The sequence below is a fragment of the Phyllopteryx taeniolatus genome, chromosome 9 (assembly GCF_024500385.1).
Source record: "Phyllopteryx taeniolatus isolate TA_2022b chromosome 9, UOR_Ptae_1.2, whole genome shotgun sequence".
Taxonomy (NCBI): Eukaryota; Metazoa; Chordata; class Actinopteri; order Syngnathiformes; family Syngnathidae; genus Phyllopteryx; species Phyllopteryx taeniolatus.
Window position 1 is genome coordinate 8,523,302 of NC_084510.1, and position 26,780 is coordinate 8,550,081.

The 26,780-nt window shown below is 42.0% G+C and overlaps 1 protein-coding gene across 3 annotated transcripts in view; it reads right to left on the minus strand.

Moving 5' to 3' along the window:
* The window catches only part of ndrg3a (ndrg family member 3a), a 55,751-nt gene that overhangs the window by 25,626 nt on the left and 3,345 nt on the right, over window positions 1-26,780 (minus strand). The window contains exon 1 of one of the 3 annotated variants that reach the window (XM_061784574.1): window positions 1,249-1,269. The exons of the other annotated variants lie outside the window; for them this stretch is intronic. The gene's annotated coding sequence lies outside the window, so the exon portion shown is untranslated. Of the gene's footprint in view, window positions 1-1,248; window positions 1,270-26,780 lie in introns of those variants that run through there. 3 annotated transcript variants of the gene reach the window in all.

The following is a 26,780-nucleotide window of genomic DNA, read 5'->3' on the forward strand; positions in this document are numbered from 1 at the left end:
TTGTTGTCACAGGTGGTGCACAGACACATTAATTAATACACACTTGCACAATAAAATGGAATAGTCCAGGCTTAACAAGAAGCTGCAAACCCTACCTCATTAGGTTTCCCCTTGGAAGTTGGACGTTTGTGCATGTTCATAACTAGCAAACAAGATCACAGACACCGAAATGTCCACCTACCCCACTCCCCCGGAAATTATCATTTGCCTGTGTGTCAGGTGAGGACAGGAAGTGGTATTGATTTACCGGAGTCTTAGTTGGAGAGTGGCTCATCTCGCACAAAACAGCAGATGGAGCCTCTTTGTCTTCTCTAGGTCAGTACTTGCAAATGGAAGACAGTCAAATTGGATTGAGCCAACACTCCCTCCAACCCAACACTGCCCCCTATACTGAGATCACATATATTGTGAATGATTTTAAGTAAAGATAACTAAAAAAAACTAAATCGAACCGCACTGTCAAATAAACTAAAGGGGAAGCCACAACACTTCCTGACACTTCCTGGCGCAATGAGCAAATCTTTGCAATGACCTTGGATTGCAGGCATTAAATGACCTTGAAAGCTGGTTAGGTACAGCGGCCAGCAAACAGTGTGGGCTTCCAGAAATAATAATTTCAGAGGGTCTCCTACTCTCAGTTTCATCCACCGACACTCTGACCAAATGAGAAACCTGGTGACGCATGATTCTAGTCAGAGGGGATCCTGTTATAGCAAGAGATCGTGTCATTGCCCTGAAAGAAAAACTAGGAAAACGGGCGGCTGTGGCTCAGTAGGTAGAAATTATACTGGGTGATTTTAGCTCTTTTGAATATCTCTGTTTTTAGTTAAAGGTGACCCAAAGGTTATTGTGGCTCAGTAGGTGGAGCAGGCAATCCCGGCTACGACTGTCCTCATGTCAAAGTGTACTTGGGCAAGACACTGAACCCTAATTTGCTCCAGGTGGGCCTGGCAGCACCTTGCATGGCAGCTGCCGCCCCTTGGTGTATGCATGTGTGTGAATGGCTGAATGTGAGGCTTTGTAAAGCGCTTTGGGCACTGTGATGGTGGAGATAAAGCGCTATAAGTGCAGGACATGATACTGATAGTTACATCAAACAACCTACAAAATAAAATAAAATGCATCGCTGTCAGGTAAAACAAGACCGGCAAAATCTTTGCTGACAAATCTGGGTCAACATGCAGACTAAACAATATTGTGATAAGTAATAAAGAACAACAAATATTCTGCATGCCAGAGCAGACTGACCTGATCAATCCAACGCTTCCTTGCACTGTTTGTGAAAGTGCAATAGTATCATGAAATTTAATTGTACCTGGTGAGTCGTGGAATTTTGGCATTAGCGACGAAGTGGCCATAGCAAGCTAAGATGACCAACAGACAGACTTGACTGAGGGTCAGCCCAACCCCTCCGACCCTTTAGTCGGAGGGGTTGGGCTGACCCTCAGTCAAGTACAGCGAACCATCATAATCTCCCTAATTTCATCAAGGGTTTCTTCTTTTAGTTTCCATTTGAAACACAATTTCCTCTGGGGGATCAAGTCTCTCCATCTAATAAATCTTCCATCCAATCAACAGAGGGTTGCTCTACTGTTGAGCATGTGTTGCCGTCGTCATGGAGACTAAGCTTGTTGCTGGTGTTTATTCTAAGATGGGATATCCCCAGGGGATAGATGTGAAGCAAGGAAACAAGGGCAATAGATTGCAGTTGGAATTAGGAATGAATATATCATTGCTCCTTAGAGCATGCGTCTATGGTGACATTGACCCTCACAGAGGCTCAAGTGAGTCATGAGTAGCCACTCGAAATGACAGCAAAGCACAGTGTAACTGCATCAGAATATAAGGAAATGTAGATTTCAGGAGGGAAGTCCCATTTGCAATTCACACCATTTGCTGTGATTGCCCCATTTTAACTGTACACCGTTAATGCTGATCTAAGAGCTAATGATGTAGAACATGCCTCTGTGGGCTTGACTATGGCACTGTCTGGAGAGGTAAATTGCTCACATAAACAATTTCTGTGATGCCAGCATTCACCACTTGCTACCACTTCCATATAAGGTGGAAGCATTGTCGCAGCAAAATTACTAGCATGTTTGATAGTCCTGATTGATGTGCTTGTTGCCAAGGTGCACACATTCATATTGTTTTCATGCATGTCATGCTTGGTCTTTGCCCTAACATTTCATCCGCAGATTCATCAAAGTTAATGTCAATGTGGTGACCTTGTATTAACCTACTTCTGTGTTTTTGGAGACTCTCCCTTTAGTCAATCCATATTGCAATGCTAATGAAAGGGTGAAATCAATATTTTTTTTTTTACATCGGCACTGACAGATGAGGGATGTTTTAAGGCAAATGTGTTGTGAGAATTGAGTTATTTCATAATAGAAATACAGACCATGCGCACACAGTTTGTAATCATCGGCAACTTGGATTTGTTTTAATTACAGAGAAAATGGAGTGACCTATATTCACAAATCTCTTGGTCCACTGTCAGGAAGCTAATTTTATGAAATAATCTTACTATACTATCTGAGGGTTTGAAAAATCTAAATGGGACATGTAAGGCACACTGCGTGATGTGGCTGAACCCGACTTCAACTGGATCATTGCAAAAAAGACGTTTGGCGACTCTCACAGCGTGCGATTTTATCTCTGGACACCCTGTGATGTTAAACTGCCAGCCTGTACAGGCTTTTGAGGCTCAACATACAGTATGTTATACTGTATTACTTTTATTAAACCCCAAAAAAGTCAGTGAAGGGAGAAGCGGGTTGTTACAGAGAGAGGACGTGGATGAAAATAAAAGCAAGAGTAATGATATAAGTCTCATCCCCATTCACTTGAATTTTTGTAGGGTGAACGCTGCAGCTGGCTACTAGTGTGGACTGAATGGGTGGCAACAATGGGGGAATGAAATGACAGTATTTTGAGGGTTAATATCCCATCAGCAACATATTGAAAAAAATAACTGAAGTTTTTGGACAGGTGAAGTTCGTTCAAAATTTTGAAGTATGAACTGAAGTAGTTCATTTTTGGAACGATGAACTAAAATTTGAAGTAGTTTGTGTAGAAAATCAACTTTCCCAACACTGATTTCACTTCGCAATATACAGTAGCATAAAAAAGTATTGGCCCTCTTCCCAAATTCTTATATTTTTGCATAGTTTCTCCACTTTAATGATTAGGTATATGGACTGACGAGACGAAAGTTGAGCTTTTTGGAAGGTGTCTCGTTATATCTGGCATCAATGAAGCACAGCATTTCAGAAAAAGAACATAACATACCAACATGGTAGTGAGATGGTCTTGGGCTGCTTTATACTTCAGGTCCTGGACAACTTGCTGTGATTGATGGAACCATAAATTCGGCTCTTTAACAGAAAATCCGGAAGGAGAATGTTCAGCCATCAGTTTGTGACCTCCGGCTAAAGCGCAGTTGGGTTCTGCAACAGGATAACGATCAACTTCTGTCAAGTCAACTTCTGAATGGCTTAAAAAAACTAAATGAAGGTGTTGCAGTGGCCTATTCAAAGTCCGGAATTTAATTCGTTTGAAATAAGGCCGTTCATGCTAGAAAACCCTCCATTTTTGCTGAATTCAAACAATTCTGCAAGGACGACTGGGCCAAAATATCTCCACAGAGATAGAAAACTCATTGCCAGTTACAGAAAACACTTGATTTCAGTTGCTGCAGAGGATGGCCCCAACCAGTTATTAGGTTTAGGGGCCATTACTTTTTCACACAGCATCAGGTAACTTTCCTTTGAAATCATCCTTTAAAAAGAGCATTTAAAGTTCACTTGATATTTACATTTGTTTGATGATCTTAAAGTGGGGAAACTATGCAAAAATATAAGAATTTGAGAAGGGGGGCAATACGTTTTCACGGCACTGTATCACGGACATAATAATAATAATAATTTATTTTTTTAAATTAAAAAACCTATCAAAGGGTGGCCAACGCTAGCCACTCCACCACTAACATGGCATGTTTTGTTGTGTGCATGTTTTTTCAGCAAATGGTTGTTAGTTAGGATTTACAGAAAAAAATAATTGCACGTGAATTTGCAAATGATGAATCAAAACCATTATTTCCAGCGAGAGGAGGGAGACGTGTCACCTGTCAGTCTGCCTTTTCCACGGGCTAAATTAATGTTCAACAAATCCTAATAAAAAAAGGAACACAAGCATGTCTGTGCTCAAATGGAGCTTCAGTATTAACTAGGAATGAACAGACTTCACACCACAACAGAAACAAGGTCAGAAAAAATTCCAGAGAAGTTGCTGCTGCCAACCAACAATAAAGCCTAATGGGTATGTCCCTTATTCTTTGTGCAATGCTTGCACAAATTATCTGTTCACTGCTGAGGTGGCAACGAACTCACTCAAAATGCCTTTCTCCTCAAACTTAACCATTCTAATGCCAAGTCGCCAACAAACTTCTGTAGTTTCTTCTTGGCATATAGTAATGGGTTTTATTTGTGACGAGAATGAAGGCAACAAGAAAGTGAACGTTGCAGCACAGTGGAAAATGTGGACTTTAAAATAGTGCAGGGTGCGGCGCTAAAGGAAAAGGCTTTATAATGGCCGTCAGTTATCTGCGGATTTTCGCTATTTGTCGTCCGGCCCAGTCCCTATCCCTCGTGAAGAGAAGGGGTACACTGCATCCTCAAATGTTACAATGATGCCGCAAAGATGTACAGTAATTACTGGATCTTGGTACCCCAGTTTACCAGGTACTCATACAAGGTTGTGCCAATTGATAAGGGGCATATAGTAGGTGTATGCGAGCAGTTCTGTCTGAGGAGATGCTAGCAGTGCTGGTGTTGCGCTAATGGACTATGACAAGGCTCAGCGCTAGATTACTGCTTTAACCTAAACTGTTTGGTCAGAGAAAACCTAATAAGAAACATAGCCTGATCTTATCATTAGTGTAGCACGTAAAATCTAGCCCACAGCCCAAACAGCTCCCTGCAGTAAGACACGCGCATTCACACATAGTCCCCAAGCTTAATAATGTCAGCCTGTTCTCCTATGACTCCATTGTTATCTTGCAATTTAAGATTGCCCTGACGACATGCTGACTGATCTCTTTTCTTCGGCAGACAGCATTACAAAAATCGTGATGAGATACAGTAAGTCTCTGATGTCTTATTCTGCCTCGACTCTTAACGTAACAGTCTATTCCTATCTGATTGTGGCTTTGAAAATGAAAACAGGTCCTGACGGACCGCAGCCAGCTTTTGGTGCAAATTTCAGAATGATATAGTGGAACCTCCAAAATCGAACAAACTGTTCAGGCAATGTTTTAAGAAACATTTAACATTATGATGTTATAAAAGTTAAAGCAGAAGTTAACAATTCAAAATTCAGATCAAAACAACAAATCACTCCTTACTAGGCAATGGCCGGTTACTGGTTTCAAGCTATACCAAGGTTTTAAAGTCATGGTTTAAAAAAACGGCAAAACTTTATATCAGCAGTAAGAGCTGGGTTTTTTTTGCGTCATCACTGCATGCAAAGTGACATGACCACTCTCCCTTCCGTTGTCGGTGCGAGCAGTCAAGTGTGGGTACCGCGGCTTGGGAGAGGATCTCACATATACAGCAACACCACCCATCTCGCTTTTACAAATTCAATGTAATGTTAATATGTTACTATAACTTTGTCTTTAAATTAATGTTTGCAACCAGCTACGAGAGTTAGTATGTCTACAACTGGTGAAATAAATAATATAGGCTTGATAATCAGGTAGATAACATGGCTAACATGCATGGTTAACATAAGTTCGTTTCTGTTTTGATGTTACTTTACAGTCACAATGCGGAGAAGAGCATAGAAGTAGCTACTCATTTTCTGAGAAATAAGTACTTTTACTGTTGTACTACATTTGGATTTTATTAAGAAAAATTTAATGATTGATTTTCTCTTTACATTTACTAATGTACCTCCAGTGCCCCTTAAAATGAAATAAAGTTGTTGTTTTTTTACCTAAACATTTCAAAATAATTTATTATTTAATAATAGAAATACTGTGAAACCGTAATATTTTTGCTCATGATTATCATACGATCAGAGGCTGGTACCGGCCTATGCCTAATCCTTCCTAAAACATCATCTTTAATGAAGATGAAAGGAGTCGGGGTAATAACAGAGACGCATCTCATTTTTTAACATTAACTGTCACAGGTATAGAATGAAATCAACCACTAACGTAATGCAATACAATACTGAATAATGAGCACAAATGACAAGCCTATGGCACATGGAAGCCATCATAGCAGTCTTCTACATCAAGCACACAGGAGGAAAAGCAACCCCAATAAAACCAGTAACATACTGTAGCTAACATTGCTTAACATAGCCAACGAAAAGGGGCTGTCAGGGACATAATTTGGTTCCATCTCACTCTCACCAAATGCTGTCATACACACAACTGAAACACTCTTATGCACACTATTGAAATGCTCTCACACACCCTACTGAAATGCTATTTATGAGAGCAACGACACACAGTTACTTCTTTGATGCTGCCCTGGTGGCTTGCGTGACATCATGCGTTATGACAGTATGGTATCCAAAATCCGTACATTTAAGACATTTCCTTTAGTTCATACAGTCGATAGTTAAGTTTCTGCTTCATCCACAGAACTTCCCAAGACAAGCACATATTAAATAAAACGTCTTACTTCTCATATGCCTTGTTTGATCCTCCAGCATTTAAAAAAGCCTGATAAATATTCCATTAAAATATTGCTATAATTGACTCACCTACTCTTTGAAAGACAGAATCTGACCACAGACACCTCTGTCACTACCATTTTTATTCTGCTGAATAACTGGCTGGATGTAACATGCACGCAGCCGTGGTGGGCCAGGTGCACAGGTGGGGTGGTCGGCCAGAACAGCAGTGCACGGTGGCAGCTCTCCAAACCCTGTTCTCACGTTCAGTGCCCATCAACTGTGTCTGTCAGAAAAAGTTATAGCTCTTCTATGGCAATAAGGGATGAATGTTCAATGGTTTAGTCTTTCACCCGCTTTGTAAAATGCTTCAATCTGGCGTCCAGCCGCTGCTGGCTATAAGCATTGAGGCTCACAGGCTTTTCCGGCTGCGGGGAGCGACGCATTGGGGAAGACACGACCCGATGCCGCTTGGCGCCGAACTGAAGCATGCATATTACCGCGACATACATTTGAAGTGTCGACGATAAATGTGTCTCGCAATTCACATTAGTTCTCGCAGCTAGCTGGCTGCCTTCATCATCAACGCACGAGCCGCTAATCCCATTTTGGTTTCCATAGCGAGCAGTGGCGGCAGTGAATGGGATGAGGGCCATGTGTAGCTAGCTAGTCATTTGGCGGCCCACGGCAAACATAGTCATAGTCAGGCCACACACAGCCACAACGTAGCCACATAAACACGTGGTGATGTGGCGAACTACACACAAGTGTGGCGAGGAGATTTTTATACTGTTTAGCCACTTTGGCTAAAACGTTTCATGAACCAGTGCCAACCCTGTTCCTGAAGCAATTGTGGTATGTACTACATGCTGGGCCAATATGGGAAAATTAACATTACACTAACATACACACACTATGCAACACGCATGCACACACGCGCCTACACACGGGCACACGCACACACACACGCACGCACTAGCACACATGCACAAACAATGCATACACACCCAAGTGTGCACAGGCACACACGCACGCACTAGCACACATGCACAAACAATGCATACACACCCAAGTGTGCACAGACACACTCTTGTGGAATGGGGTTGATGCACATCTCTTGAGTTGCATCTTTGTATAGGGGACATCCTAAAGTGATTGTCCATCCATAAAATGATGAATGTGCTGGAGGACCAGGCTGGCTTATTAAATACGACAGTATAAATTCAGACAGAGCAGCTGCAGCACCAATGTGTCTGCAAATCCTGCCCACCAAACAAAAAAATTACAAAGACTTTGTCTTTAGAAGTCATAGTTAATTTGGAGTTTAGCTTTTCTCCACTTAAGTTCTTCTTTCCTACAGTTTGGTTTAGAGTGCTTTACCATCATTGTGCTCCTCCATGGTGTTCTAGGTCACCTAAAGATTGTCTTAGTTTTAATAGGAGCGAGAGCATTCGTGACATTTGAGATTTTCCAGTTGATTTTTTCTGCGAGAGCAGTGATAGGATATGTTTCCCATCCAGATCACATTTGAAAGCCAAAATGCCATCTAATTAGACTGGGGGTGACTTTGTGCTCAAGGACTACATTAGCTTTTTTTAAATGGATAGATGGTCCAGGTCATTTATAGATGAGGTGAAAAGAAATAGTTATATAGTTATATTGAACTTTTTATTCAAATGATAAAATAATTTGACTAATAATATTGTTTTAAAAGGCACGGTGGACAACTGGTCCTCACAGTTCTGAGGACTGGGGTTCAATCCCCGGCCCCGCCTGTGTGGAGTTTGCATGTTCTCCCCGTGCCTTCGTTGGTTTTCTCCGGGCACTCCGGTGTCCTCCCACATCCCAAAAACATGCGTGGTAGGTTAATTCACAACTCTAAATTGCACGCCCGTGACCCGAGTGAGGGTAAGCGGAACGTAGGATGAAATAAAATTTGCTGGTATTGCCTCATTTAAAATGGTATTACTTTCTGTTAATCAAGCCTTATTTAGTAGCAAAAAGTCTAGCTCATAGGTTGTAGTGATGTCCTTAATCAATATTGATTTATTACCCAGTGACCTGATATTGAAAAGAGCAGAGATAACTGGAGACAATGGTTTGATAGATTCACTTTTTATTCTCAGTTTTTAGTTCTACTTTTTTTGTGCCCTATTTGTTCAACTAACTTTCTGTCCCTTGTAATTACAGGGATGAAAAATGCCTGATCTCCATATGGGTCTGACATATTCTGGAAAAGACCCCGCAGATATCAGTCTGCTTTGCAGATAAGATTCTTCTGGGGCGGAGGAGGGGCCCTTCACATCTTAGTGGACGTTGATTTCAGGCGAGGGGGGATGGGAGGAAGATCTTCCACTCTGGAATTTCCCACGGTGAGAGCCAAGCAGGTGTGGGTGTACTCACCTGTACACCTCAGCGCCTGTACATTGGGGTTCACTCCGGTGGACGAGAGGGTAGCCTCCCTCTGCCTTCGGGTGGGGTGGACGGGTCCTGACTGTTGTTTGTGCCTATGTACCAAACAGTAGTTCAGAGTACCCACCCTTTTTGGAGTCCTAGGTCGGGGTGCTGGAGAGCGCTCCCGCTGGGGACTCCATCGTTCTGCTGGGGGACTTCAATGCTCATGTGGGCAATGACAGTGAGACCTGGAAGGGTGTGATTGGGAGGAACGCCCAACCGCTCAGAACCAGAGTGGGGTTCTGTGCTCACTTCTGTTCAAGCATAAGGGTGTCCACACGTGTACCTGGCACCAAGACACCCTAGGACGCAGTTCGATGATCAACTTTGTGGTCGTGTCATCGGACTTGCGGCTGCATGTCTTGAACACTCAGGTAAAGAGAGGGGCGGAGCTGTCAACTGATCACCACCTGGTGCTGAATTGCCTCCAATGGTGAGGGAAATATCCCGGTCCAACCTGGCAGACCCAAACGTGACCCAAACGAGGGTCTGCTGGGAATGTCTAGCAGAATCCCATGTTCGAAGGAGTTTCAACTCCCACCTCGGGCAGAACTTCACCCACGACATTGAGCCGAATGGACCATGTTCCGCGCCTCCATTGCCGAGGCGGCCGACCTGAGCTGTGGCCACGAGATAGTCGGTGCGTGTCGTGGCGGCAATCTCCGAACCCATTGGTGGACACCAGCAGTGAGGGATGCGGTGAAGCTGAAGAAGGAGTCCTATCAGCCCTTTTTGGCCTATGGGACTACTGAGGCAGCTGATGGGTACCGGCTGGCCAAGCGGAATGCAGCTTTGGTGGTCGCTGAGACAAAAATTTGGACATGGGAGGAGTTCGGTGAGGCCATGGAGAACAACTTCCGGACGGCTTCGAGGAAATTCTGGTCCACCATCCGGCGTCTCAGGAGGGGGAAGCAGTGCACCATCAACACTGTGTATAGTGAAGATGGGGCACTGCTCACCTCGACTCAGGACGTTGTGAGTCGGTGGGGAGAATACTTCGAAGACCTCAATTCCACAGACACGTCTGGGGTCTCTGGTTGTAGGTTCATCCTGGTCAGCAAATCACCCTCAACAGTTCTGAGGACTCGGGTCCACATCTGACCTTGCTTGTGTGGAGTTTGCATGTTCTCCCTGTGTCTGCATGGTTTTCTCCGGGTACTCCGGTTTCCTCCCACATACCAAAAACATGCATGGTAGGTTAATTGAAGTCTAAATTGCCCATAGGTGTGAATGTGAGTGCGAATGGCTGTTTGTTTATATGTGCCCTGCGAATGGCTGGCAATCAGTTTAGGGTATACCCCGCCAATTGCCCAGAGTCAGCTGGGATAGGCTCCAGCACGGCCGTGACCCTAGTGAGGATAAGCGGTACGGAAAATGAATGAATGAATGTAATTCTATTTTATCATTAAAGGCCCCGAAACGTAAATCCATGTTTTGTTTCAAAATACATTAAATATGTTTGAAGTGCTGAAAACATGTGCCAAGACAGAGAACAATATAGTACTTAATTGTTGAGATATGGCTTGTTGAGATATGGCTTAAGACTTCTAAATTTTTCTGATTTTGTGGGCAGGACTAAAAACGATCCTCGTGACGTCAAGAGGTTTGGGTATATACTTAGCATACCTCACTATATAAACACCAAGCGACCTTATTCCATGTAGTGAGCATTTGGCGGAATTGCCATTTCCTCACCCTTGATGGATCCAGTTCTACCAGCAGCATGCAGTTAGCCATCAAAGTATACCCACAACTCAAAATAACACATCTTCCCTGAAGTGTAATGTCTTTTGCGTTATTTGGGCTATGTCTCTGCCCCCACATTGCGTTTCGCAGCGAGGCCACGGCAAACCGTACGGGATCCGCCATGCGGCCCCATGCCTGACGGACAGCAGTTAGAATGCAAAGTGAATGTCCGTCAGCCACTTGAATCGATAGAGAGACTCGTCAACCACTCTCATCAGGGGCGAGGAGGGGTAGGGGGGAAACATTATCCAAAGGCTGCAACTCAGCGGCCACAGGGCTAGAGCACTGCGTGCAACATGGATGATCACCTCGCCCTCGAGTCCCTCTGTCAAACAACGGCTTACTGAATTTCAGCCGAAACAAAGGGTCAGAATGACTGTGGCCCGTGGACACGTGCTGCATATTGCTCTATCCTCGCAGGCAGAGGAGCAGCGTATCTGTGATAGAAGTATTTTTGATTGACAGCTGGAGGCAGGATTTTTAGAGCACCCAGCGACACGCCCACTGCATCTGGAAGATTATCTCAATTATTGACCATTTGGTAGTCTGATTTCACATACTTTGCAGGGTTTTTTTTATTGATTCAATCATTGTACAGCTTGTTATCATTACTCTTTTCCGTGGCGTGTTGAATTTTTTGGCCTGTTTCGTGGCACTTTAAAGGTTGAAAATTTGACGAATGTCAACCATAATCTAACTGCAATAGCTACAGACACAAAAAAAATACTGACATTCTTAATATCTTTTTATAGCCTACAATAAATGCACTGTCACAGCTGATACTTTCAAGATTTAATACATAGACTAATAAGAGTGGGGAAATGCAGTCAGCAATTTAGATACATATGGCAACAGAATGTCCACCATCCTTAAATAACGACACACATTACATATTTACACTAAAAGACCCAAAGTATGGTTGAAGCATGTGATAAAGATCAACACTTGTAAGAGGCCAGCAAAAAACCAATGGGCCTTTCTTGATTAAATATGCTGTGACAAGTCAACAAGAGGTGTGAGGCCAACCGAATGAACCCGTTTTGCTAGCTGGCTATAAATAAGACTAAATAGTTTGACCCTGCTGGCAATTCATGAAAGGGATCTTAAGAGTGTACCTGCCCCTCCTCTGTTAATACTAAGTTAATGCAAGGTACACAAAGATGACCTATAACACAATTTTGAGCCTGATTCCCTATCTAACCAAAGTCAGCAAAGCTCCAATAAACTGATGGCTCGAAGGATTATCCTGACAGATTATCCAATGCCATATTTTAAGCCTCCCAGAATTTCAACTGTTTGAGAGGGTGGTCCTTGCTCATGAAAATGAACGACCGCTAACCCCGCCTGATCTACTACGGAACCAATGACGAGTACGAATTTGTTACCATGACGACCCAGGACTGAGCTTGATGGCTGAACGAGGCAAGCAGCTTTCTACTCGCTGAAGTGCAGCCCATAGTGTGGGAAAAAATGTGAGTGCCCATACACAAAAGCATTTTCACTCATGGAAGTCCTAGAGTGCATCTCATACACTTGTCAATTCCACATGGCCAAACACAAATGCCCAATCATTAAGGGTTGGAACGGTTAACAAAATCCACTGTTCAGTTCGTATCTCAGTTTTGTGGTGACTGTTTCCGTTTCGGTTCGGTATACATTGACTTTTAAGAAAACTAATTATGTCTTGTATATTTTGTATTATTATTTAAACTCATCAGAAATATATCTTTGCTCGTCTATCTATGACAGTGGCATTTAGTGGCAGAACAATTAAATGCTCTTCCATTAGATGGCAAAAGGTACAATAAAGCTGTGTATCCATCTGTTACTATGTTCAAACAACAGAATAAGTTTGCCTTCCGCAAATATATCAGCTTTGTGTTCAACTAAACAAGCGCAGATTTCACATGTACATTTGTAACTGAAGTAGACAATATTCCAGTATTCATACGTTTTATGATATTTTTATTTGGTGGTTAACCATGAGATTTTTGACTCAACAATGGTCTACTGATCATACGTGAATATAAACTTCACCCTTATGTTACTAGCAGCATTGAAATAAGCTTCTAGTCAGGTCCATAAATATTGGGACATTAATCATCTTTTTGCTAAAAACACCACCACAATGGATTTGAAATTAAACAGACAAGACATGCTTGCTTCAGACTTTAATTTGAGGGTATTTAGATCCATATCAGGTAAACAGCGTCGAAATTACAACAGTTCGTGTTTATGCCCCCCGCTTTTTAAAGGCTATATGCTAACATGCTAGGACTGCGTATCCACTGAAGCAAAGTTCCAGTGTTAATCAAAACACCTCAGTCAGCCACAAATATTATAACGCTCTCACTTACGTGGTACTTTTTGGATAAACTTGTTGTCTGACCTGCCTTCGTCGGTGGGGGTATAGCAAGCCTTCTTAACATTTAATAGCTAGACTGGATATGGGTTGAAGATATCTGTAATTCAATTTTGCCCAGGACAAATTAAGTTACTTTTGCCATTCATGGTGTATGGTGTTCGTCATTGCAGATATCTACAATTTAATTCCAGATATCTGCTATGTGAACTACAGCTACAGTCCCCTACAAACGTATTGGAACAGCAAGGTCAATTCCTTTGTTTTTCTTGTATACTGAAGACATTTGGGTTTCAGATCAAAAGATGAATATGAGATAAAAGTTCAGAATTCCAGCTTTTATTTCATGGTATTTACATCTAGATGTGTTAAACAACTCAGGACTGAGCACAATTTGTTTGAACACACCCACTTTTCACGTGAGCAAAAGTATTGAAACATGAAACTGATGGGTGTTTTCAGTTGCTCAGGTGTTGCCTTTTAGATTGATTGCTTAAACATTAGATATTGCTTGTTTTTGGCTTTGTGTTCCACCTCTGAAAATTGCATTTGCTGTTAAGCAAACATGAAGACCAGAGAGCTTTCTATCGGAGAAAAGCAAACCATTTTGAAGCTGAGAGAAGAGGGAAAATCGATCGGAGCTATTGCACAAACATTGGGCATAGCCAATACAACAGTTTGGATTGTCCTGAAAAAGAAACTACTGGTGTACTGAGCAACAGGCATCGAACAGATCGGCCAAGGGTATCAACAGCAGTTGTTTTTTTAAGTCAACTTAGCAGAGTTATTAAATATTTTTTCCCAGCCCTAGTTTTATATATATATATATATATATATATATATATATATATATATATATATTATATTATATATATATATATATAATATATGTGTTCCTTATGTTCGGTTACGGTCAAGAATTTTCATTTTCGGTGCATCACAAGTTACATGCTTTTATTATGTCATTCGAATGAGCTTACACAAGTATTGTTATCCTGTCTTCACAGCCTGCAGTGGAAAATGAAAGCGATAAGGTTCCAAATTGTAGCATGACGAGCTGAATTTTACAAAACAGACTTGTAAACAAGCCTAGAGCAGAATATGTAATAAGCATGATGTGAACCTTTCTAGTGTGGCAGCGAGCTCATAAAGGCTGAGCAGGGTTTGTACTTCAGTGAGATGGGCAAAGGGCAGTCGTGACCTCAGCCTTACACACTGGTTTCCGTCCAGAAAACTGCATTCATAAAACATGAACATAGTCCAGAGACATGAGAGGTTGTGTGCCAAGACCACGGACTGTGAATGCCCAGCACATCCCACTGTACGTCAGTGCAGCAAATCGACGCTGAGAGGCACGCTGCCTCTTAGGAACACAACCTCAGCAAATGGAGCGATCCATGTGGTCAGTGCACCTGTCAAAGGCTGAATACCGACAACTCAATCTCCCTGAGAAACATAGGGGTGGATCCTCTGACTGCGTACGCCCCTCTCAGATATCCATTGTGGAGGTCAGCGGTGTCCTTGGCAACACCCTTCCTTCTCTCAGCTCAGCTGATGATAATGCTGAGATCGAATGACCTTTTTCACCATCATATATAAAAGGCATTTTCATCTCATCTCAGCACCCTTTGCAACAAGGAAGGCTTTAAACAACATCATAGATTATACTCAACTGATTTCAACAACAATTAAATCAATCAGGAAAAAAAACTTCCAATCTTCAAAGGAGTAAAATCAACAAGCACCATCACTAATTATTCAACTTTAGTGGATGTACCTCAAAAAGAAAAATGTGCAGAATTTTTGCATGACATGCAACAAAAAGCTAAAGAACAAGCAAAATACTAAAAATTAATTTGATTCTTGGTGAGCTGAAGTCTCAAATTTTGCTTACATCTCACGAAAGTATGACAGCGGCTCAAATTAAAGGTTTAAAGGTTTAACCCAATTACAGGGTCGCCGTTGAATTTTTATCCAGAGGTACATATTAAATTAGAATTCATCAATCCAACACTTTGGATTAACAAGTACCTGTGCTCGTGCTTTGTGTTGCATCCCACTAAAATCAGGGCTCTAGAGTGCGACCAATTTGGCCACAAGTGCGACATAATTTTTTAACGGTGTGGCTAAAAAAAAAAAAATAAGAGTGCACACCGGTGCAACCATGTTCAAGGGGGGGAGGGGGGAATCTGTGCCTAGTGATGTCAGTCGCGAATGAAACTGCTCTCACATCCATACAGTAAATGACAGGCCTCTCTCTCGCTCTCTCTCTCTCTCTCTCAGCACTTCAGAGCAGAGAGTGCGGTGATCAAGTAACACACGTACAGTGCAGGTGTGAGTGCACTGCAATTGGTCATTGCACTGCGAAGAGGGGTGGCAATAATTAGGGTTGGGCATCGTTTGAATTTGAGCGATTCCGGTTCTGATTCTGGTTCCATATTTCAATTACAAACGATTCTCGATTCAGATTCTTTTAGGGGGGGAGGGTCAAAAATGGTTGGATGATTAAAATAAAGGGTGTCCAAATTATGAACATTCATTTTCTTAGCAGCCTGCCACATAGACTAAAATGAACATTTGACTCAGGGTTCTTTATAACCAGTATCACTATCAAATCCATGAACTAAAAGGCAATGTGTGTGGAACTAACCCAATTGACTTAATATTCATTATTTAATGTTTCAGCTAAAAGTTAAGTATAGCATTGTTAAAATCGTTATTTGGGACTGTTTCATCACGTCAAATGGTTTCAGGTTTTAACTTGACTTCCTGTTTTAAGGTTGAAGCCTTTTATTTTGAAGGATACGCACCGGAACTCGGCATTTTGACACGGAAAGTAACTTCACACGGCACCTGTTTTTTTTTGTTTTTTTTTTTGGAAATGGATGGAACCATCCATTTTCTTTATCAATTGCTATAAAATTCTGATTCCTTTCCCGATTTTCATCGTTGAGGCACAAGGTTAGAAATAGGACAGAAATAATGGGAGCCAACTTACTGTAGTTGAACTACTTTATTGTAATGAAATTACTTCACACACATCGAAACTTTAGAGCATGATTCGACATAACGCCGGGATAGATACGAACAACCGTTAGTGCTAGCACTAGCTTGCTAGGCTACATAACATTTTGTTGCCTGCTTGCGAGCCGTATCGGGATTAAAAGTACGTGAACATACTTCAAGCAAGCCTTAAATGAACGTAAACAGAGGAATGAACATTAGCCGAAGTAAGACAGAATATATGTGCATGAATGGGTGGGGGAAGAGTGAGGCTACAGGGAGAAAAGATAGCAAGGGTGGACGACTTTAAATACTTGGGGTCAACCGTCCAGAGCAATGGTGAGTGTGGTCAGGAAGTGAAGAAACGGGTCCAAGCAGTTTGGAACGTGTGGAGGAAGGTGTCAGGTGTGTTATGTGACAGAAGAGTCTCTGATAGGATGAAGTGCAAAGTTTATAAAATGGTGGTGAGGCCAGCCATGATGTACGGATTAGAGACAGTGGCACTGAAGAGACAACAGGAGGCAGAGCTGGAGGTGGCAGAAATTAAGATGTTGATGTTCGCTCTCGGAGTGACCAGATTGTATAAAATTAAAAATTAGTTCATCAGAGGGACAGCCAAGGTTTGATGTCTTGGAGACAAAGTTATAGAGCGCAGACTTCGATGGTTTGGACACATCCAGAGGAGAAATCGTGAATATATTGGTAGAAAGATGATGAGGATGGAGCTGCCAGGCAAGAAAACTAGAGGAAGACAAAAGAGAAGGTTGATGGATGTCGTGAGGGAAGACATGAGGGCAGTTGGTGTTCGAGAGAAGGATGCAAGAAAAGGATGACGCGCTGTGGCGACCCCTAAAGGGACAAGCCGAAAGGAAAAGAAGTGCAGCCAAGTATAATGACAATAAAAAGAAATTTTTTAAATGCCCTTTATTACATTACATATGTTATATTATGGGCGGCACGGTGGGGCACTGGTTAGCACATCTGCCTCACAGTTCTGAGGACCGCGGTTCAAATCCCGGCCGCGCCTGTGTGGAGTTTGCATGTTCTCCCTGTGCCTGCGCGGGTTTTCTCTCGGTACTCCGGTTTCCTCCCACATCCCAAAAACATGCATGGTAGGTTAATTGAAGAATCTAAATTGCCTGTTGGTGTGAATGTGAGTGCGAATGGTTGTTTGTTTATCTGCTCTGCGATTGGCTGGCGACCAGTTCAGGGTGTACCCTGCCTCTGGCTCAAAGATAGCTGGGATAGGCTCCAGCATGCCCGTGACCCTTGTGAGGATAAAGCGGTACAGAAAATGAATGGATGGATGTTATATTAGAATCAGAATCATCTTTATTTGCCAAGTATGTCCCAAAAACACACAAGGAATTTGTCTCCGGTAGTTGTAGCCGCTCTAGTACGACAACAGACAGTCAATTTACAGAACACTTTGGAGACAGAAAGACATTGACAAAAAAAAAATAATAATAATTTTTTAATCAATCCTCATCCACAAATCCATCAAAGTCCTCATCTTCTGTTTCCAAAATGAACAGCTGGGCAAGTTCTCCAACAATCACGCCGGATTCCCTCTCATCATTGTCGGAGTCAGTCTCGTTGCCGGGGGGCTGTTCAGCAATGATGCCGGCTTTCGTGAAAGCTCGGACAACAGTCAAAGCAGATACCTTAGCCCAAGCATCCACAATCCATTCACATATGGTGGCGTAACTCGGCCGGCGTTGCCTCCCAGTCTTAGTGGGACTTTTTTTTTTTTTTTTTACAGCTGGTGTGAGATGGGCGCGCATGGAGTCACAGATCAACACGGACGGTGACACGTGGAAAAAAAAAACATCCGGTCTCTTTACGTACACCTCACTCAGCCACTCTTCATTTTCTCCTCGTCCATCCAGCCCTTTTGATTGGCCTTAACGATGACTTCGGCTGGAAACTTTTCTTTAGGCAGCGTCTTCCTATTAAAAATCACCATACGTGGCAGTTTCTGTCCATTACCATGCCAACCAAGCACAACAGTAAAAGCAGACTTCTCGTGCCCCGTTGTGTGTATCGTTACCGTCGTGGTTCCCTTCTTCTCTACAGTGGGGTTCGAAACTGAGCGGCACCTCGTCCATGTTGGTGATGTGGTTGGGCTGGATGTGTTTGTCGGCAATGTTTTTACTGCAGTAGGAGCGGAAGATGGCCATCTTTTCCTTGTAATCCGCCGGAAGTTGCTGCGCCACGGTAGTCCTTGCCCGGATGGATAGATGGCGCCGTTTCATAAAACAAAAGCACCAAGACGGACCTCCTTGAAAATGTTCGATTTTCATTTCTTCTGCAAGCCTTATTGCCCTCAGTCGAATGGTGACTGTAGAGACGCTTCTCCCGGCTGTTCTTTGCTCATTAATCCATTGCTCGAGTTGGAAGTCCAACTCGGGCCACCTCGCCTCATTTCCGCGGAAACTCAGCTTCGTCTTCTTGACTTGGCGAAGCTCGTTTTCCTGCTTCCTCCACTTGCGAATCATGGATTCGTTGATCTTGAATTCTCTCGCGGCTGCTCGATTCCCATGTTCCTCCGCGTAACTGACAGCTTGCAGTTTAAACTGTGCTTCGTAAGCATGTCTCTTTGTAGGTGACGTTTTCGGGGGTCCTTAGCCAAACCGATTTCGTTTTGCACAATGCACATACCGGCGCTATATACCTACTGGGGGCGTGCCTTTAGCGTTCTCCTTCACGCGCACCCTTCCCCCTTTACGTTCGCATGCTGTCCTCAGCCACGTCCGCTTTTCCTCCGTATAAGCAGCGTGTCGGCAGAAAATGCTCCCAGTCAGTCAAGCGGAGCGCTCATCACACAACAAAATTTATACATTTTGGAACTCGGTGCACACATAAGGCGCGCCGCATTATAAGGCATCCCGTCCATTTTGGAGAAAAATCTAAGACTTTTAAGTGCGTCTTATGGTCGTGAAAATAAGGTATCTTTTATATGAATTAAAAAGGCATTCTATTATATGACCCGTTTGATATAAAATAAAGTTATATACAATATGTATGAGTAGGGGGTCCCTGCTCCAAATTTCCCTCAGTTTGGGGGACATTGGCCTGGAAATTGTTGAATATATACCATTAAAAAAAGGATATTGGTTACTGGAATCGGCTTGGAGAAGCAGCCACTTATCAGTTATCAGCATCGGTGGGTGAAAAAAAAAAAAAAAACATCTGTCGTTCATCCCTACTGCGAATTGTCATATCTGCACGAAAACAAAAAACATGAATCTGCACTCTACAGCTGGTATGTTTTCATTTCCAAGTGATGTGTAATGTCAACGTTTGCTCATGCACACACTCACAGTGTAGCTGGAAGTGATGGCACACAAGAAAGACTGGCTGTCAGCACAGTGGATTAATTACTGTCACCATATCTCCAGTGAATATTCTTCCCTGACATTCTTCCCCGCCATTCCTGCCCAAAAACGACTTCTCACTTTATAATACGCTCTAATCAGAGTAATCCATTATGTGCAATTTGTAATACCCGCTGAAACACAAGTATCATTTGGCAATGCTTTCATTTAACCTTTACAACATTGACTTCACTGATAATGATGCTAACAAAGATCATATTGTCTTGATTCATTGAGATCCCAGATTAACTTTCATCATTCTAAATGCTAATGCAATAAAAAAGGAGAGCAATTTGCGCTTCAAAAAAACAAACAGCACAGAAATTAAACTTAAGAGGCAAGTCGGGAAAATCTTTTTAAAATGACAGATTTGTTCAATTCCACTGCTCAATTCCATTACTCTTTGTGCTTCCAGCCAATCCATTTACTGTCAAATGTGAAAGTAATGATAATATTAAAATAACATTGTAAAGGTTCTACTTGGACAGAAACGGCATCATGAAAACAAGAAAGTGGAGTACTTAAAACAATGTCGACTGACTATATTTATCTACATGGGGAAATGGAAAGAACATGAGCACTTTCCAGACTCAAAAACCCACAAACAACTTCCACATACACTGCTATGTTTTATCATTTGCCAGATCGTCATTGAAAAGACTGGCCCCACCGATTGGAAGACCCCAGAGAAAAGTGGGGCAAGCCCCTCCCCACCCTACAGCTAATACCAGACAGGAGAATTTTTTTCTACTCTGTTGACTCAAGCCTTAGAAATGATTTTGATGTCCATAGTAATTAGTGAAAGCGGTCGGTAATTAGCTGGATGAGTGGGGTCTTCCCCTTGTTTTACTAGTAGTTTTACTGCAGCTGTGTTCCTATGGCTTCTAATTAGGCCTTTATTTGTTTTCTCTGTCACTGTTCTGAAAAATAGTGGTTCTAGTATAGACCAGAAATGTTTATAAAACTCTGTGGAAAATACATCATTGCCTGAAGCTCTACCTGTTGGCATATTATTTCAGGCCTTATGCAATTCTGCGAGGGTTAATGGGGTATCTCAAGACTATTTACTTTCTGAAGTGAATGACGGATGTTTAGATTATTGATAAAGGTTTTATTCAGCTTATTGGGGATAAGTGTAAGATACTGTAGTAGTTGTAGAACATATTAATATCCTGTGATGATAGAGTAAATTTGCCCTTTGAATCTTGTATGGTTGTAATTAGGTTTTTTTTTGTTACGTTGAAGTTGGTTTGTGAGAAATGTTCCTGATTTATTATTGTGCATCTTAGCTGTTTGTAGTAGGAACTCTGTTCTTTTTGATAATATGCTATCAAGTTGTTGTTTAGCATTATAAAGTTGGTTCGTCGGATTTACTGCATATTCTTCTGTAATTTTTTTTATTTTCATCTCCCAATTCGTTTTCTAATTTTTGTTTTTTTTCCTTGTAGGAAGAGGATGAAATAATTTTGCCTCTAATTACAGTATTTATGTTAAGAAGAAACGGTACTTTTACTCCATTACAATGATCCAAATGGTGCTTGCTACTTTTATTTATCAATTATTGCTTATTCATCAACTATTTCATGTGCAAACTATCTGTTTAGACTACGACTTCGACTTCTGCATTGGGCGCTGATTGCTCCAATCCAATTTAAGCGGTAGTGATGCTAGCTCACTAATCAAACGACACAATGACGTCACATAACCAACCGCACATGCGTCTTCTGTTGAGCTTCCCGTGCATAGGTATTACCACTAGATAAGCCAGCCCGGCGAATCGACGTGCCTATGTGGCGACCATGTTGGGAAGGTCATTGTTACCATTGAAGGCGACGGGGCGCAACTCGTGTTTACATTTAGATGAAGAAAAACAACAGTTTTCATGTGCTGTAGTATTTGTCTGGCACGGTCTGCCCAAACGTGGATATTTCAGCCCACTTCTAACTTGATAAAAGACCTTGCAGTAAATTGCAGATGTTTTTTTTTGTTGTTTTGGCCCACTTTAGCCCTATTTTATCACAACTGTAAAACATGCATCTCTTGGGGTACGTGCTAATCTCGCTCGCTCACTCACTCACACACACACTTACACCCACACAGCAATATCAGAATTTGCACATTCACATTATTTTTATTTTATTGACATTCATTCTCTGATTAAAAAAAAACATTTACTCAGTACTTGAGTAGTTTTTTCACTGTGTACTTTTACACTGAAGTAATTTTTTGGGAGGACAACTTTTTACTCACACAGTCACATTTTTGCCAAGTAACAGTACTTGAGTACAATATTTGGCTACTCTACCCACCTCTGCTAAGGATGGAGATATAGTTGTGGAATCATTCATATCAAGAAAATATTTCCATTCCTTCCTTACAAATATAAACTCTGAATCTTTCAGTAGAGAAGTGTTAAAGCGCCAGGTTGGAAACGGTATCATGTTTGATTCAACTTTGAGGCAGAGAGAATTTGGAGTGTGATCACTGATTTTTATTGGATATATTTTGGAAGTACTGTTTTGAGAAGCTGAGTTTTTTGTAAGAAAGCAGTCAATTCTAGTGAAGGAGCGGTGAACTGAAGAAAGTGTATTCCTTTTTTGTACAATTTTTTATTCTCCATGTCGGCAAGTCCAAAATCGTGAATACTGTATATTCATCTAATATTCGGTAAGACTGTGATTCATTGTTTTTCTTTTATTATTATTATTTGAGCAGTACATGGTTGAATTAAGCACTATATTAAAGTCGAACAATTATGTATTGGCCTTCCGGGTCAATTATTGTGCTATTTCGTGTAAAACGTAGTCTATTATGAATTTGTATTGAGACTCCTCTTTTTCTGCTGTTATAGCTAGCTGAAAAAGTCTGACAAATTTAAATCGGATCGGAAAAGTCCTCTGATTTAAACAAATGGTTTTCTTGTATATATATAAAAAAAGATCAGTTTTTAATTTAGTGATATATTCCATAATCTTAATACTTTTTGCATGTGAATGAATACCATTTACATTCCATGAAACAAAAGCTGATAAAACAGTCCCAAATAATTTTAACAATGCTATAATTAACTTTTAGCTGAAACATTCATTAAGTACTATTAAGTCAATTGGGTTAGTTCCACACACATTGCCTTTTAGTTCATAGGTTGGATATTGATACTGGTTATAAAGAACCCCGAGTCAAATGTTCATTTTAGTCTATGCTGCGGGCAGCTAAGAAAAAGGATGTTCATAATTTGGACACTCTTTATTTAAACCATGCAAACTGTTTTTGACCCAGCCCCCAAAGAATCTGAATCGAGAATTGGAATAAGGAACCAGAACCGGAATCGCTCAAATTCAAACGATGCCCAACCCTACTCGTCACAGTCTTTGACGAGGCCGATGACTGTGGTGTCGTCTGCAAACTTCAGGAGTTTGACAGCTGGCTGCGTTGAGGTGAAGTCGAGAAGAGCAGCGGAGAGAGGACAACATCCTTGGGAGTGTGCGTTTGGATGAGGTGGTGTCCCCCAGCCTCACCTGCTGTGTCCTGCCCGTCAGGAAGCTGTGAATCCACTGGCAGATTGCAGGAGAGACGCTGAGCTGGAGGAGCTTGGAAAAGAGGAGTTTGTAGATGATTGTGTTGAACGCAGAGCTGAAGTCCTCGAACAGGAACCTCGCGTAGGTCTCTGCGCCGTCGAGGTGCTCTAGGATGAAGTCCAGTTCCATGTTGACTGCGTCATCCACAGACCCATTTCCTCGGTAGGCAAACTGCAGGGGGTCCACCAGGGAACCTGTGACGCTCTTGAGGTAGTCAAGGACAAGGAGTTCAAACTTCATGACAACAGATGTCAGGGCGACAGGCCTGTAGTCATTCAGACCAGAGATTGCAGGTTTCTTGGGGACTGGGATGATGGTGGAGCGTTTGAAACAGGATGGTACTTCACACAGTTTCAAATCTGCAGTAGTAGGTGTTCAAGTCGTCAAAGTGTAACCGACATGAAACTGCCCTGGAACAAACTTCTTGGACTGACAACAGATGGAGCACCGGCAATGTGCGAGGAAAAAAAGTGGACTTGTGGGAACGATGCGGGCAAAGATGCAGGGTGAAAAGTGTACTGGTGAGTTAACAGTATATCACTGCATCATACACCAAGAAACGCTGTGTGGTAAAGTCCTTAAAATGGAACATGTAATGAGCACTGTAACACAGACTGTAAACTTCATACGAGCTAAATCTTTCATGCGGGAAAGCGATTCAGGGTTTGCCGACATTCCTTATCATACAGAGGTGCGTTGGCTGAGTCGGGCGAAAGTGCTCAATAGAGTTTTTGAGCTCTGCAAGGAAATCTGTCAATTTATGGACAATAAAGGAAAATACTCCACAGTTTTGCAGGATGTGGAAATGTGAGTTGGCGTTTCTGGCTGACATAACAACACATCTCAGCGTCTTAAATCTTCAGCTCCAGGGACGCAACCGCATGATCACTGACATGTATGATGCAGTGAAGGCATTTCAAGTGAAACTGCTCTTATGGGAGCATCCAGCTCTAAGAGAATGGCGTAGTAGCAAGGAAAACTGACTGCTTTGATTTGTTTTTTCCCAAAACATTTGCTGAAAAGCACTAATTTAATGAATCTTTTCAGGGTTTTTTGCAGCATGATCATATTTGTATTATATAATTTGTGAAAAGGCATAAGCGCGAAGAAAATTCAATGTTTTGATTTGTTGTTGATTGAATGTTTACTTAAAAGGACGACCTTTTATGTATTTTTCAGGGTTTTTGGCCTCATGGTACATTTTTCTCACGAGTGCAATTTTGACCGGAAATATTTTTATGGAGTGCAAAATAATTTAAGTTTCAATTTATTTATTCTGGATTTCTGTCTTTATTCATGGTCATTTTCAAATAACATTAAGTTTCATTGTGTTTAATAAAAGTTTCAAGTTCGGCCTACGACCTGAAGTGTTATTTGAGTTTCGGCCCCATGTGCAATTGAGTTTGACACCCCTGATCTAGGCTGTCAGTTGAAGTTTCAAAGACACTTTAATCTGTGCAGTCTAAACAGTCTTGAAGTTCTAATTTGCTTCATAGGTCCACTTCTTCACAGTTTTCACCACACGCTTTGCAAATTTAAGTTTTTACCTGTATGTTGGTATTAAGTGAATTAAGCAGTGATCAGACGAGCCCAGAGCTGCGCGGGGAATAGCATGGTATGCGTCATTTATCGTGGTATAACAGTGGTCTAGAATGGTGTTTTCCCTGACAGGGAATTCGTGGTTGAGTTTACCTTTGTTAAAGTCCCCAAGAATAATGAGGGATAAATCTGGGTGCTTTTTTCCCCAAGTTCGTTTACTTGTTCAGCGAGTGTTAGCAGTCCGGCATTCGTTTTAGCTTGAGGAGGAATGTAGACACCCGCGTGTATAAATGAAGCGAATTCCCGCGGCGAGTAGAATGACTTGCAGTTCAAAAACAGCAACTCCAAGTCCGGCTGCAGTGCGTGTTGAGCTCCGTAACGTCGGTACACCATTTTTCGTTGACATAAAAGCATAGCCTGCCGCCTTTTGTTTTCCACGATAACTCTGTAATGCTGTCTGCCCAGTGTAGTTGGAAGCCCGGAAGCATTACGGCGCGATCTGGAATGCGTTCACAAAGCCATGTCGCCATGAAGCACAGGGCGGCGGAACGTGCAAAGTCTTTACCGGTCTTTGTGGGAAGATGAAGCTCGTCCATTTTGTTGGGTCGGGAGCATAGATTTGCGAGGTGGAACGATGGGAGCGGCATTCAGAATCCTCTCTTACGGAGCTTGACCTGCACTCCGGGTGACTTCCCTCTGTGGCGTCACCTTCGCCTCAAAGCGCCATAGACCGCGGCCACCCCACCGGGGAGTAACTCAGACGAAAAAAACGAGCCCATTTGCAAAAGTTTGTGAAAGAAAGTCCGGTGTAGACTCCCAAATGTTTAGAAAATCTTCCCTTGTGTGACTGAGTCGCACAATGTCTCCAAAGACAAGCGAAAAACACAAAAACATAGACAGTACTAGAGAGCACGTAACCGAGGCGACCACACGGTTAGGCGCCATGTTGAATCCCGCATGCTTCTTTACTGTAAGTCCAGCATTCCTTCTTTGATTTTTTTTTTTTTTCCTTTCTTAAGAACTTTAACCTCAGTTGTCACCGCTTTCATGGTTGAATGAAGTTCAGCATTGTCTTCTTTTAGCTCCTTGACTTGCTGATGCGTGAACTCCAAACTGGTTTTGAGCTCCTTAATCTCCTGGTGCAATAAATCGAGAAGTGATAGCTTCTTGTCAATGGAGGAGAGGACTTGAATATGGCCGTCAGGGGAGCTGTGTAGTAGATCTTCTGTGCTAGTAGACGAATTAGCCTTCTGTCTTTTCAGCGGGTTTCTGCGGTCGCCATGGTGGGATCCGCTACCTTGCATGACGAAGCATTCGAAAGATTCGATACAATTTTCTACTGTACACTAATATGGGGGCATATGGCCCGCAATGGACAATCGGCGATATCGGACGATATATATAAAAGAAATTACCCGTTTAGTCAGCCATTGCTGGTTGCAGACAAACTTCATATTGACAGTAAAATATTTTGCAGGTATAACTCAAGTAACTGTTAATATTATACACTCCCCTCCAGAAGTATTGGAACTGCAAGTTCAATTCCTTTGTTTTTGTTGTATACTGAAGACATTTGGGTTTCAGATCAGAAGCTGAATATGAGAAAAAAAAGTTCAGAATTCCAGCTTTAATTTCATGCTATTTACATCTAGATATGTTAAACAATTAAGGACAGAGCAACTTTTGTTTGAAGCCACCCACTTTTCAAGTGACCAAAAGTATTGCAACAGACATTATTAAATTAACTAAGTGAATAACATTTAATATTTGGTGGCATAACCCTTACTTGCAATAACTGCATCAAGCCTGCGACCCATTGACTTCACTAGACTGGTGTATTCTTGTTGCAAGAATGTTTCACAGATGAGCATGTGTGTTTTGGATCATAAACAGATCCTTTCTTTCTCCATACTTTGGCCTTTCCATCACTTTGGAGGTTAATCTTGGTCTCATCAGTCCATAAATCTTCGTGACTCATCTCTTTGAGACTTAAAACGTTCTTTGACAAATCCAATATGGCCTTCCGATTCT